Raw genomic sequence first — 13,242 nt, forward strand, 5'->3', positions numbered from 1 at the left:
CCGTTATAAAGCACATATACGTTGACACATGCTCACATCGTCCCGGAACGGATGAAGGATTCTCTACCTTAAAATCGATCTTTAGAGTGCATGGGCCGGCAACATAATTGTGAATGGACGGTTCCACTGGCGTCTTATCGCCAGACGGCCGTGAAGAAGAAGCTTTCTCCTTCTGAGGTACGGTTTTCGAAGTTTTCGCCATAGATACGAGAAGAAGAAATGCAAAGAAAAGTGAAAAATTGACGGTACCAAAACCTCTGGTGTGGATGGCTCTAAGGCAACGAAATAGAGAGGAAAAATAAAGAGAATTTGGAGGATTGAAAATGCAAAAGTGATGAATGGTGGAAGGAAAGGCTATTTATAGATTGGAGCAATGACGATTCAATATTGCGGTGGCTGACCACCGTCTGACACGCATTAAATACCTCGGTAAAACCGAGCCGATGGGACAGTAATCACATACGTCATGGTCGAGACCAATGTAAACGTTAGCATATATCTGATCGAGCTGTTGGGAAATCATATCGTTTCTCGCCACATCCTTTTCCGAGAAACGAGGGGACTATCTGTGTACGGTCAAAATCAGTTGACTCAATCGTACGGACTGGTCGAGACGATGATGTTTCGATCAAAGGGTATATGCATGACAAGCTCGGTCGAGGTCTGAAGTAAGGGCATCGAGCTTCGAGCTATAAGACCGACCAATGACAAGACCGGTATCATTATCGAGCTCGTATACAAATCGAACTACGAGGCAAGGCGCGGATTATCGAAGATGCCTAGACCGACCAATGCTCACCCCGAATATCGATCATTCAAGGCAGAATCGAGCTCGAACCAAGACCGGGGGCTCGATCCAATACCGAGCTTGAGCCAGAATCGAGCTCGCAGACAAGAGCCGTTGCAACCACACTATGGGGGAGAATCTTGGCAGAAATCAAGGAAAAGACAAATCATCATGGGTCCTCCACTACATGTATTATTTTATTATTTTGTTATAGATAAAGCAATGACCCTCTATTATAAAAGGGAGGATCCTTGTAAGCTATATAAAAAGGCACAGGATTGCAATAGACAGATCTTCTCTCATACAAAAAGACATCTCTTTGTGCTTGTTTTATAGGATCTTACTCAATTTCTCTGTTCATCATTTTCCATCCTCACAGTCAAAATACTTGCATTGTTATTTTTGTATCAAAGGATATTACGTACCCTTAGAACCATACATAAATTTAACGTTATCCGATTTTTCTGGTAAACAACAATTTCTGCACAATCCATTAATGACAATATTATAAAATTCAATACACGTGTCTTCTCTCTTTCTTTCCAACTTATTAAAGAGTAACACAGCTTCTTCAACAAATCCATACTTAAAATAAGCCCTCAATAAATAGAAACGAGTGTACAAATTAAGTATGGGCACCGCATATAGCATCTCAGCGTAATTGTTTTTTTTTTGCATAGCCAATTCTTCCAACTTTAAATAGACCATGCAAGATAGTATTATAGGTAACAGTATTAGTCTTATCCCTATTAAAAAAATTCATGAAACAATTGAATGACCTCGCCTAATTTATTTTCTTATAATATCCATTTATTAGTATTGTTTGACCAAAAAGTGTGATTTCCCATTGAACTATCAAATTTATGTGATAATGGGTTAAATCTAGTTGAGAATAATAACTCTAGATGCTAGTCTCAAAAATGTGCGGGAGATGGAGACAGATTCTGTAAATGAGTGATAACAATAAGTGCAAAATACTTCTAATGTATGAACATTAATGGAGATATATCTAACAATAAATGGCAACAAATAGCATTTAAGTAAATAAGGAGAATGATGGATTTGACGAATATTTCTCCTGATAGTGATGAGTGACAGAAAGGTCCAAGGTTCGTGTGAATGACCCTCGGATCTGGTAGAAAAGGTTGGGAATAATATGAGCAAGAATCTTTATCAAAAGGTAATCTTTGTATATTTATTAGAGAGAGAAAATCTTCTTTTCAAAAGTGTTCTTATCAAAAAAATATTACATGTCTTTCTTTCTTTTTCTTTTCCCATATATATTCAACACATATCCCTAGTAAACCCTAATAGTACAAATGTAGGGAATATTCATAAGAATATTGTCTCTAATATATTATTCTTAAAACTAGCCGTTAATGTCCTTGACGCAGTGCTTGACCTCGACCATGGTCGACACCTCAACCACGAGTTTTGTTGCCTTCTGGTCGACCTCGACCGACTCTTTTCTTAATGTCATATTAGATGAAATCTACCCTTAGGGCAGATTTTGGCCCATACAATTAGTCCATCCGCTTATTGAGGCCGAGGTCAGATGGCCTTAATGAGTGGACTTTGTTTATCGTGGTTGACAAAATTAGGCGAGCAAGTTAGATAGTGGCGCTTCAGATGAGGTGGCGACATGACCTTTCGTGAGCCGCAACCTTTGGGGACGCATTGTTTCAAGGATGACGTCATGACATCATGCATCACTGTGACATGGTTTCCCGATGCTTTGCGTCGTTTCCCGTTCCTCTACCATTTCGATACTTGTGATGGGTAATGATGGCCTGATTTCTCGATCATAAACTCTTATAAATAAGGACCTGAGGCCATTTTTGTTTGTTTTGCATTCTCTTGATATTTAATCCATGTGTCTCCTTCTTCATTCTCCCTATTGAATCCTTGTCTCCTTTTTACTTTGTCATTGCGTATCCCCTCCCCTAATTCCAGTGATTTCAATTGCTTTCAACCTCTCTGCGTTTAAAACAACTTCTCTCAAGAATATGGCTAACACACCCTCTAGTTCCGGCATGGCGATTAATCCTACCCCTTTGGCGGTGCACATGCCTCCTCACGGTGACGGTGTTTTTATTGCTCTTGAAGACGAGAAATTTCCTACGGTGGAGGAAATAATCCCTCGCAGTGAAAAGGCTAGATCCGACTTTTTGAAGTTACCTGAAAACGATCCTGAGGCTTCGGAGTCAGTGATGAACGAGGTCGATCTCGCTGAGCTTAAGGCAAGGTTCAAAATTCCTGCTCATATCGATCTGATTCCAGTAGGGCACGATGTGGTACAGATACACCGTCCTGGATATTGCGCGTTCTATGTGTATCTGTTCTATGCGGAGGAATTTTTCCGTTACTACTGCATTTGCCCAGCCCAACTCTCCCCTACATCTACAAGCTTATCCGTATGTTGACGAAATATACAAAGTTGGCTGGTCGTGGGGTCTCACTTCGCCACATGATGCATCTCTCCGCCCCTAGCTTCTACAAGAGACGATGTTGCACCTCCGCCACCGAGGAAGTAAATGTTTGGTGGTGAAGATGGACAATAAGGCGAATCGCCAGTTCTGGCTCAACTACTTCTTCAAGACTAAGGACTTGGTGGTCAACGCGAGCTGATTCCCTGAGGCTTGGAATTATGCACGAAAGTATCTTCTTGCAAAATATTTTTCCCTGTTTTAGTCGTAATCTGACATTCCGTACCTTATTCGTGCAGCCGAGACTTTGCCCCCCCCTGGTCGGGGACATTCATGACTGGGATAGCCAGGTCTTGCCTCACACAGTGGGGATTCGTGAATGGACGGGCTATATCAAGAGATTTGGGCTTGCACCTTTTGTGACCGGTGAATTCGTTTATAGTATGTATTTATTTCTACATATATAATTATTATCTTTTGTCTATATCATCTTGACCTCATGGTCGCCAGCTCATTCTGGTTTTGTACAGGAAGTGACAGTCTCCTAATTTATTTTTCGTAAGAGGAAGGCTACTTCTATTCCTTCTGTTGCGATGAGGTTTGCTCGGTCGTCGACTACACCTACAGCAGCACTCTCAACTTCCCCTTTGCATTATCTAGTAGATGAGGATGAGGAGGAGGAATCATCGCCAAATGGTGATAACTTGCTTCCCCGTAAGAGGCGATTTGTGGATGTCGGCAAAGGAGCTGTCCGGGCGGTGAGTTCGGTGATGAGGGATATCATCGTCCGAGAAACGGCGACCATAGAAATTGAAGATGAGCTGAATTACCGCCCACGATTCCTCCATCGTCGGGAGCTAAGGAGGGTATGTCTCTCTCTGAGACCATGATGGATTTTGAAGGGCCGTCGGCGAGAGTCCCCGACGACTTACGGCGGGATGAGCCATCTTGCTACCAACCGAGGATCCTTCTTCCAGAGTTGACACAAAAGGAAAATGCATAGCCGAAGAAGGTCACGAGATGGGCTCTGATATGGATGTCGAGGAAGCGAGGATGATGGAGTAAGAACATACTTGACTTTAGGTGAGATTGGAGGGGACCACGCGGACTATTGTGATCCCCTTGGACCGGGATCTGCTGGTTGACACAAAAGACATAGTCCATTCTCTTGGTTCCCTCTGTTCCAATGTGGAGGGTAAAACCCTTGTGAAGCTTAAGAACTCCCCTTTATCGAGGAGCATAGCCGGCCTCGCTATTAAGGTAAGCTTTTCGATCTCTCTCCATTTTTTATATCGAGTTCGGTTTAGTTCTTACTGCTCGTTCTGTCTTTCTTTCAGACCGTGATTGTGGATATCGAGAGCGCCCGACGAGAGGAGAGGCGTAAGGCCACTTTCCAGAAGATGAAATGGAAATATCGTGAATACTGTGATAAGCACCGCGAGATCTGTAGGAGGTTTGGTGGGAGCGGCACTTGCCAGGCTCTCCGAGGTGAACTGAAGGAGAAGGATGACGAGTTGATGAGGGTCATTGGAAAATGCAGCGTTCTCGATGGGGAATTAAGGGAGAAAGAAGAGGAGCTCGAGGTGAGCAGGGGAGTCGAGGCCTAATGTGTCGACCTTCAATCCCAAGTGGTCTCACTGCGCGCCGAGCTCGAGGAGTGATAACTCAAAGTGGTCGCTCTAAGTGGCGAGGTTGCCGAGAAAGCAGTGGGTTTAGAGAAGGCGGAGTTGGCTCAGTGTGACGACCCGGCCGGTCGTCTTGATAATTATAGCCCCAATCCCCTATTAACTGTTTTCCCTGTGTCTATTTCTGCTATTGTGACTTGCCGGGAGGTTTCGTTTTGGTTTTTGGAGTGTTTTGGGACACATAGTCCATAAATGGAAGCTTAAGCCTTAGGATTTGAACCGCAGTCGAAACTATGTGAAGACGACTCCGCAATGGAGTTATGTCAATTTCGTTAGCTCCGTTAGGTGATTCCGAAAGTTGGAGTAGGTCTGTAGGGTCGAATATGACCGGTGTGCAAAATTTAGAGTCAATCGGACGTGGTTTGATTGGTTTCGGCATCGGTTGTCGGATTTGAAAGTTTCAAGTTATTTAAGTTTGAATCGGAAGATGATAAGTGATTTTAGCGTTGTTTGATGTGGTTTAAGGGCTTGACTAAGTTCGTATGGTATCTTAGGACTGGTTGGTATGTTTGGTTGAGGTCCCGGGGGCCTCGGGTGTGTTTCGAATGCTTAACGGATTGAGATTGGGACTTATGCAATTGTTGAAGCTGTTGTACCTGGTGTAATCACAACTGCACATTTAGAGCCGCAGGTGTAGCGACGCAGAAGTAGTTTTGGCCTTGTCAAGCTGGGGCCGCAGGTGCGGCGATGGATCCACAGAAGCGGACACGCAGAAGCGAAAAGGAGTGCAAGTGCGGGCCCGCAGATGCGGACCCAGTTTCCCTTAACTGATTTTCTCACCTGCGATGGTATTTTCGCAGGTGCCGTACCGCAATTGCGGTTGAAGGCCCGCAGAAGCGGGTTTACTCGCAGAAAAAGGACCAAATCGAGGATTTTATCTCATTTCAATTTTGGGGACATTGAGAGCTCGGATTAAGGCAAAATTTCGAGGGATTTTTAGAGGAAGCTTGTGGGTAACGATTCTTAACTCCTTTATGGTTATATTCCATTAATCTATAGTTGTCTTCTCCATTTAATTTCGAATTTGGGGTTAAATATTTGGGGGAAAGTTGAGAAACATTCTTAGGCCGAATTTTGGGATTTTGATCGAGATTTTGGTATCGGATTTGAGTAATTTTAGTATGAGTGAACTCATGAGTGAATAGGTGTTCATATTTTGTGACTTTTACCCAATTCCGAGGTCTGGGCCCGGGGAGACCTTTTGGGACGATTTTCTAATTTCTTGCTTTAGCTTTGATTTACTTAATTAGATTGGTTTCTTAAAGTTTTATTTATGGTATGTAATTGATTTTGGCTAGATTTGGGCCATTCGGAGCCGGATATTCGTGGAAAAGGCACTGTTTTCGATTGATTGATCTTGGTTTGAGGTTAGTGGCTTGCCCAACCTTGTGTGGGGAAAATCCCCTTAGGATTTAGTGTTGTTATGATATGTGAGTGTCGTGTACGCGAGGTGACGAGTGCGTACACGGACTATTTGTGGAAAACCCTGATTTTTTTACCGAGTAATAGCATGTTTTCATCTTATCTGAGTATACTAGCATGTATAGTTATCCTGTTAGCCTAGAATAGCATGTCTACGTGTCCTAATTGCCTATTTAAACTCTTTGCAACGTGTTTAGTAAATCTCGCTTCTTTCTTGACTTGTACTTAGTCTAAATTATAGGTTTTCTTGCTGTAACTATTATATTCATTTGTTTGAGATGCGTATTTACTTTGAAACTACGGGACGGTATCCCGGGAGATCCCCCTGCATATTTACTTTTGAGACTACGAGGCAGTTCATCGGGAGATCTCCCTGCATATTTACTTTTGAGACTACGAGGCGGTACCTCGGGAGATCTCCTTGCACTTTTATTTTGGGACTACGAGATGGTATCTCGGGTGATCCCCTGTTGTTTATCCATGTGTTTAGCATTGCTACTTTGCTATGTTATCCTTATTTAAATTCCAGACTTTTATTATATTGCTATACTCTCCTGCTTATTTACTATGTACCGATGTGGTGTACTCACGCCCTTTCCTACACATGTTTTTCATGAGCATATCCAGGTTCCTTTTACCAGCCTTGTCCTTAGTTACAGTCGCTGCTATTTTCGGAGAACTTAAGGTACATCTGCCCACAGATCCTCGGAGTCCCCCTCTATCCCCCTATGTTGATTCTTCTCTTATTTCTATAGACACTGATGTATAGAACAGTTAGAACTTCGTAGTAGCTTGTGACTTACGGTGTTCCGGGTCTTGGGACTGTCACGTATATTTTGAGAGTTGATTATTGTATATGCAGAGCAACATCTAAATTGCTTATTAAAATATCTATTATTGTTAGTTGTTAATTTGCATGTTTTTTTATTTCATTTCCGCAAGTGTTAGACTTACCTAGTCGTAGAGACTAGGTGCCGTCACGACAATTCACGGAGGGAGAATTTGGGTCGTGACAATTTGGTATCAGAGCTCTAGGTTCATAGGTGTCGTGAGTCACAAGCTGGTTTATTAGAGTCTCGCGGATCGGTATGGAGACGTTTCTACTTATCTTCGGGAGGCTATGGAACTGTTAGGAAACATTACGCTTCTTTGATTCCTTGTCGTGCAAAATTTGTTGGCATCATAAATTCTAAACTTATGTAAACCATTCTTTCTCACAGATGGTGAGGACCCGTACTGGAGAATCTGATGACTAGGCACTTGCGCCCCCTGCTAGAGCCGCCTGAGGCCGGGGTAGAAGACGACCACGCGGTGTAGCCAGAGCACCCGTACGAGCTGTGACAGAGGAGCCCCCAGCAGCTCCAACTGGAGGGTAGGAACCGGAAGTTCCTATTGATGCACCAGCCCTCCAGGAGACTCTAGCCCAATTCATGAGCATGTTCAGCACCTTAGCTCAGGCCGGATTGATTCTATTAGCTCCCACAGACTCCCGCAGCCCGTACTCTTGAGCAGAGAGTCCAGGTTGATCAGGCCCCAAAGTTCATTCATATGCCTCCGGTAGCTCCGGTTTAGCATGAGACTAGGACAACCGCTTCTGAGTCGGAGCAGCTCAGACTTGAGAGGTAAAAGAAGTACCACCCACCTACCTTCAAAGGATTGGCTACAAATGATGCTCAGGGTTTTCTGGAGGAGTGTCATTGTATTCTCCGTACTATGGGCATAGCGGAGACGAGTGGGGTTTCTTTTACCACTTTCCAGCTTAGAGGAGCAGCCTATCAGTGGTGGCGTGCTTATGAGTTGAGTAGTCTAGATGAGGCAGCTTCACTTACATGGACTTAGCTCTCGGACATGTTTTTAAGAGAGTATGTCCCTCAGAGCCTCAGGCAATTATGGCACGCGGAGTTTGAGCAGTTGCGCCAGGGTGTTTTGATTGTGTCAAAGTATGCAGTCCGCTTCAGTGATTTGGCCTGACATGCACCGGCCTTGGTTGCCACAGTTCGAGAGAGGGTTCGACGGTTTATTGAGGGACTCCACCCCAGTATCCGGATTAGTATGGCCAGGGAGTTGGATATGGATATCCCTTATCAGCAGGTTGTGAGTATTGCCAAGAGATTGGAGGGCATGCTTGCCCGGGACCGAGAGGAGAGAGAGGCGAAGAGGTCTCGAGAGACTAGTTCTTATACTGGAGCTCGTGCCCCAGCAGCTCGCCATGGTAGGGGTTATGTGAGTCGCCTTGTTCATTCAGCTCTTCCAGCCGCCAGTGGTGTTCCAGCCCCTTCTAGGCCCCAAGAGCCTTATTATACACCGCCAGTATCTAGTGTGCCTCCTGCTCGGGGTGCTTTTAGTGGCCAGTCCAACAGACCTGGCCCGAGTCAGTCACAGCAGCCATGCCCTCCGAGGGGTTGTTTTGAGTGTGGTGACACCCGCCATATGGTGAGGGATTTTTCCAGACTTAGGAGGGGTGCACCTCCATAGACTTCTCAGTCACCACGTGCTCCACCGGGTCCTCAGGCTATGATTCCAGCAACAACTACCGCCCCACCTACTCAGCCAGCTCGAGGTGGACGTCGGAGATGTCGAGGTCGCCCTAGAGGGGGAGGCGAGGCCAGGTATTATGCTCTTCCAGATTGTACAGAGGTAGTTTCTTCCGACTCTATCATTACAGGTATTGTTCCAGTCTGTCATAGAGATGTGTCGATATTATTTGACCCAGGCTCTACGTATTCATATGTGTCCTCTTATTTTGCCCCACATTTGGGCGTATCTTGGGATTCTTTGAGTTCCCTTGTTTATCTGTCTACTTCTATGGGAGATTCTCTTGTTGTGGACCGCGTGTATCGGTCATGTTTGATTGCTCTTAATGGTTTTGAGACCAGGGCCGATTTATTATTGCTCAGTATAGTAGACTTTGATGTTAGTTTGGGCATGGACTGGTTGTTGCCCCATTATGCTATTATTGATTGTCACTCTAAGACCGTGACTATGGCTATGCCAGGTTTACCACGATTAGAGTGGAGAGGTACCTTAGCGTATACTCTCGGCAGAGTTATTTCATTTCTTAAAGCTCAACTAATGGTTGAGGAGGGGTGTGACGCGTATCTAGCTTATGTGAGAGATGTCATTATTGATACCCCTACAATTGAATCAGTTCCAGTAGTGAGAGACTTTCCAGATGTGTTTCCAGCTAAATCTTTCGGGCATGCCGCCCGACGGAGATATTAATTTTGGAATTGATTTGTTGTCGGGCACTCAACTCATCTTTATTCCTCCATATCGTATGGCTCCTCCTGAATTAAAGGAGTTGAAGGAGAAATTATAGGAGTTGCTTGATAAGGGCTTCATTCGGCCCAGTGTGTCACCTTGGGGTGCTCCGGTCTTATTTGTAAAGAAGAAGGATGGTTCTATACGTATGTGTATTGATTATTGCCAGCTGAACAAAGTTACAGTGAAGAACAGGTATCCATTGCCTCGTATTGATGACTTATTTGATCAGTTACAGGGTGCCAAGGTGTTTTCCAAGATTGAATTACGTTCAGGCTATCACCAGTTGAAGATTCGGGAGCCAGATATCCCGAAGACTACCTTCAGGACCCGATACGGTCACTATGAGTTTCTTGTTATGTCTTTTAGGCTTACCAATTCCCCACAGCCTTTATGCATTTGATGCACAGTGTGTTCCGGTCTTATCTTGACTCATTCGTCATTGTGTTTATTGATGATATTCTGGTGTACTCCCGGACTCGGGAGAATCATAAGCAGCACCTGAGGACTGTGCTTCAGACTCTGAGAGAGAAGAGGTTGTATGCAAAAATTTCGAAGTGTGAATTTTGGCTAGACTTAGTGGCATTCTTGGGTCAAATAGTATCGAGTGATGGGATCAAGGTAGATCCAAAGAAGGTGGAGGCATTGTAGAGCTGGCCTAGACCATCATCAGCTACGGAGATTCGCAGTTTTCTTGGGTTAGCGGGGTATTACCATCATTTTGTAGATGGATCTCATCTATTGCAGCACCTATGACCAGGCTGACCCATAAGGGTGCTCCGTTCAGGTGGACAGAGGAGTGTGAGGAGAGCTTTCAGAAGTTCAAGACAGCTTTGACTACAGCCCCAGTTATGGTATTGCCTACAAGTTCGGGGTCTTACACTATATATTGTGATGCATCGCTAATTGGTCTTGGCGCGGTGTTGATGCATGACGGTAGGGTGATTGCCCACGCATCCAGACAGCTGAAGGTGCATGAGAAGAACTATCTTGTCCACTACCTTGAGTTAGCAGCTATTGTTCATGCCCTGACGATTTGGTGGAACTATTTGTACGGTGTTCCTTGTGAGATTTACACCGATCATCAGAGTTTGCAGCATTTGTTCAAGCAAAAGGATCTTAATTTGTTTCAGCGGAGGTGGTTGGAGCTACTTAAGGATTATGATATCACCATTTTGTACCACCCGGGAAGGCCAATGTGGTGGCCGATGCTTTGAGTCATCGGGCGGGGAGTTTGGGGAGTTTAGCATATCTTCCAGCAGCAGAGAGACCTTTAGCATTGGATTTTTAGGCCTTAGCCAGCCAGTTTGTGAGATTGGATATTTCTGAGCCCAGTCAAGTGTTGGCTTGTGTGGTCTCTCGATCTTCTCTTTATGATCGTATCATGGAGCGTGAGTATGATGACCCCCACCTTCTTGTCCTTAAGGACATAGTTCAGCATTGTGATGCTAAGGAGGTCACTATTGGGGATGATGGCATATTGAGGATGCAGGGCAGGCTATGTGTACCTAATGTAGATGGTTTGCGTGAGTTGATTCTTCAGGAGGCTCATAGCTCGAAGTACTCCATTCATCCAGGTGCCACGAAGATGTATCAGGACTTGAGGTAGCATTACTGGTGGAGGAGGATGAAGAAGGACATAGTGGAGTAAGTGGCTCGGTGCCTAAATTTCCATTAGGTGAAGTATGAGCATCAACGGCCGGGTGGGTTGCTTCAGAAGTTAGAGATTTCGGAGTGGAAATGGGAGCGGATCACTATAGATTTCGTTGTTGGATTCCCACGGTCTTAGCAGAGGTTTGATGCAGTTTGGGTGATTGTGGATAGGTTGACCAAGTCAGCTCATTTTATTCCTATGATGACTACATATTCTTCTGAGCAGCTGGCTCGAATCTATATCCGTGAGATCGTCAAGATTCAAGGCATACCGATATCTATCATCTCTGATCGGGGTACGCAGTTTACATCATGGTTCTGGAGGGCCGTACAGCATGAGTTGGGTACTCGAGTGGAGCTGAGCACGGCATTTCACCCTCAGACGAACGGACAGTCCGAGCGCACTATTCAGATATTAGAGGATATGCTTCGTGCTTGTGTAATAGAGTTTGGAGGGTCGTGGGATCAATTCTTACCACTTGCGAAGCTTGCCTACAAAAACACCTATCAGTCGAGCATTCAGATGGCACCGTATGAGGCTCTGTATGGTAGGCGGTGTCGGTCCCCAGTGGGTTGGTTCGAGTCCAGGCGAGGCCAGATAATTGGGTACAGACTTGGTCCAGGATGCCCTGGATAAGGTGAAGGTGATTCAGGATTGACTTCGCACAGCCCAGTCCAGACAGAAGAGTTATGCGGACCGGAGGGTTCGCGATGTATCATTCATGGTTGGAGAGCGAGTCTTGCTCCAGATTTCACCTATGAAGGGCGTTATGAGGTTCGGAAAGAGGGATAAGTTGAGCCTAAGGTACATTGGTCATTTTGAGGTGTTGAGGCATGTTTAGGAGGTTGCTTATGAGATAGCCTTACCTCCCAGCCTAGTAGGAGTCCATTCGGTATTCCACGTTTCTATGCTCCGGAAGTATCACAGTGATCCGGCTCATGTATTGGATTTCAGCTCAGTCTAGTTGGACAAGGATCTATCTTATGTTGAGGAGCCAGTAGCTATTTTGGACAGGCAGGTCAGAAAGCTAAGTTCAAAGAACATTGCTTCAGTAAAGGTTCAGTGGAGGGGTCAGCCGGTCGAGGAGGCGACTTGGGAGACCAAACAGGATATGCGCAACCGTTATCCTCATCTTTCACAGCTTTAGGTATGTCTCTATACTCGTTCGAGGACGAACGATTATTTTAAGAGGGGGAGGATGTGACGACCCGGTCGGTCATCTTGAGAGTTATATCCTCGATCCCTTATTAACTGTTTTCCTCGTATCTATTTCTGCTATTGTGACTTGTCGGGAGGTTTCGTTTTGGTTTTTGAAGTGTTTTGGGATACTTAGTCCCTAAACGTAAGCTTAAGCCTTAGGATTTGGACCGCAAGCAGAAATGTGTGAAGGCGACTCCGGAATGGAGTTTTGTCGGTTCCGTTAGCTCTGTTAGGTGATTTTGGACTTAGGTACGTGTACGGATTGTATTTTGGAGGTATGTAGCTCATTTAGACTTGAAATGGCAAAAGTCAAAGTTTTGGCGATTTTGACTGGTAGTGGAATTTTTTATATCGAAGTCGGATCCCAATTCTGAAAGTTGGAGTAGGTCTGTAGGGTTGAATATGACTTGGTTGGTTTCGGCATCGGTTGTCGAATTTGGAAGTTTCAAGTTCTTTAAGTTTGAATCGGAGAATAATAAGTGATTTTAGCATTGTTTGATGTGGTTTGAGGGTTCGACTAAGTCCGTATGGTGTTTTAGGACTGGTTGGTATGTTTGGTTGAGGTCCCGGGGGCCTCGGGTGTGTTTCGAATGCTTAACAGATATAGTTTGGGACTTATGCAATTGCTGAAGCTACTGCACCTGGTGTAATCACACCGGCGCACTTTGGGCCGCAGGTACGGTGTTGTAGAAGCAGCCATGGAGCCGCAGAAGCGGTTTCGGCCCTGTCAAGCTGGGGCCTTAGGTGCGGCGATAGATCCGCAGACGCGAACAAGCAGAAGCGGAAGAGGAGCGCAGGTGCGGGCCC

Source organism: Nicotiana tabacum, chromosome 17, assembly GCF_000715075.1.
Source record: "Nicotiana tabacum cultivar K326 chromosome 17, ASM71507v2, whole genome shotgun sequence".
Lineage (NCBI taxonomy): Eukaryota > Viridiplantae > Streptophyta > Magnoliopsida > Solanales > Solanaceae > Nicotiana > Nicotiana tabacum.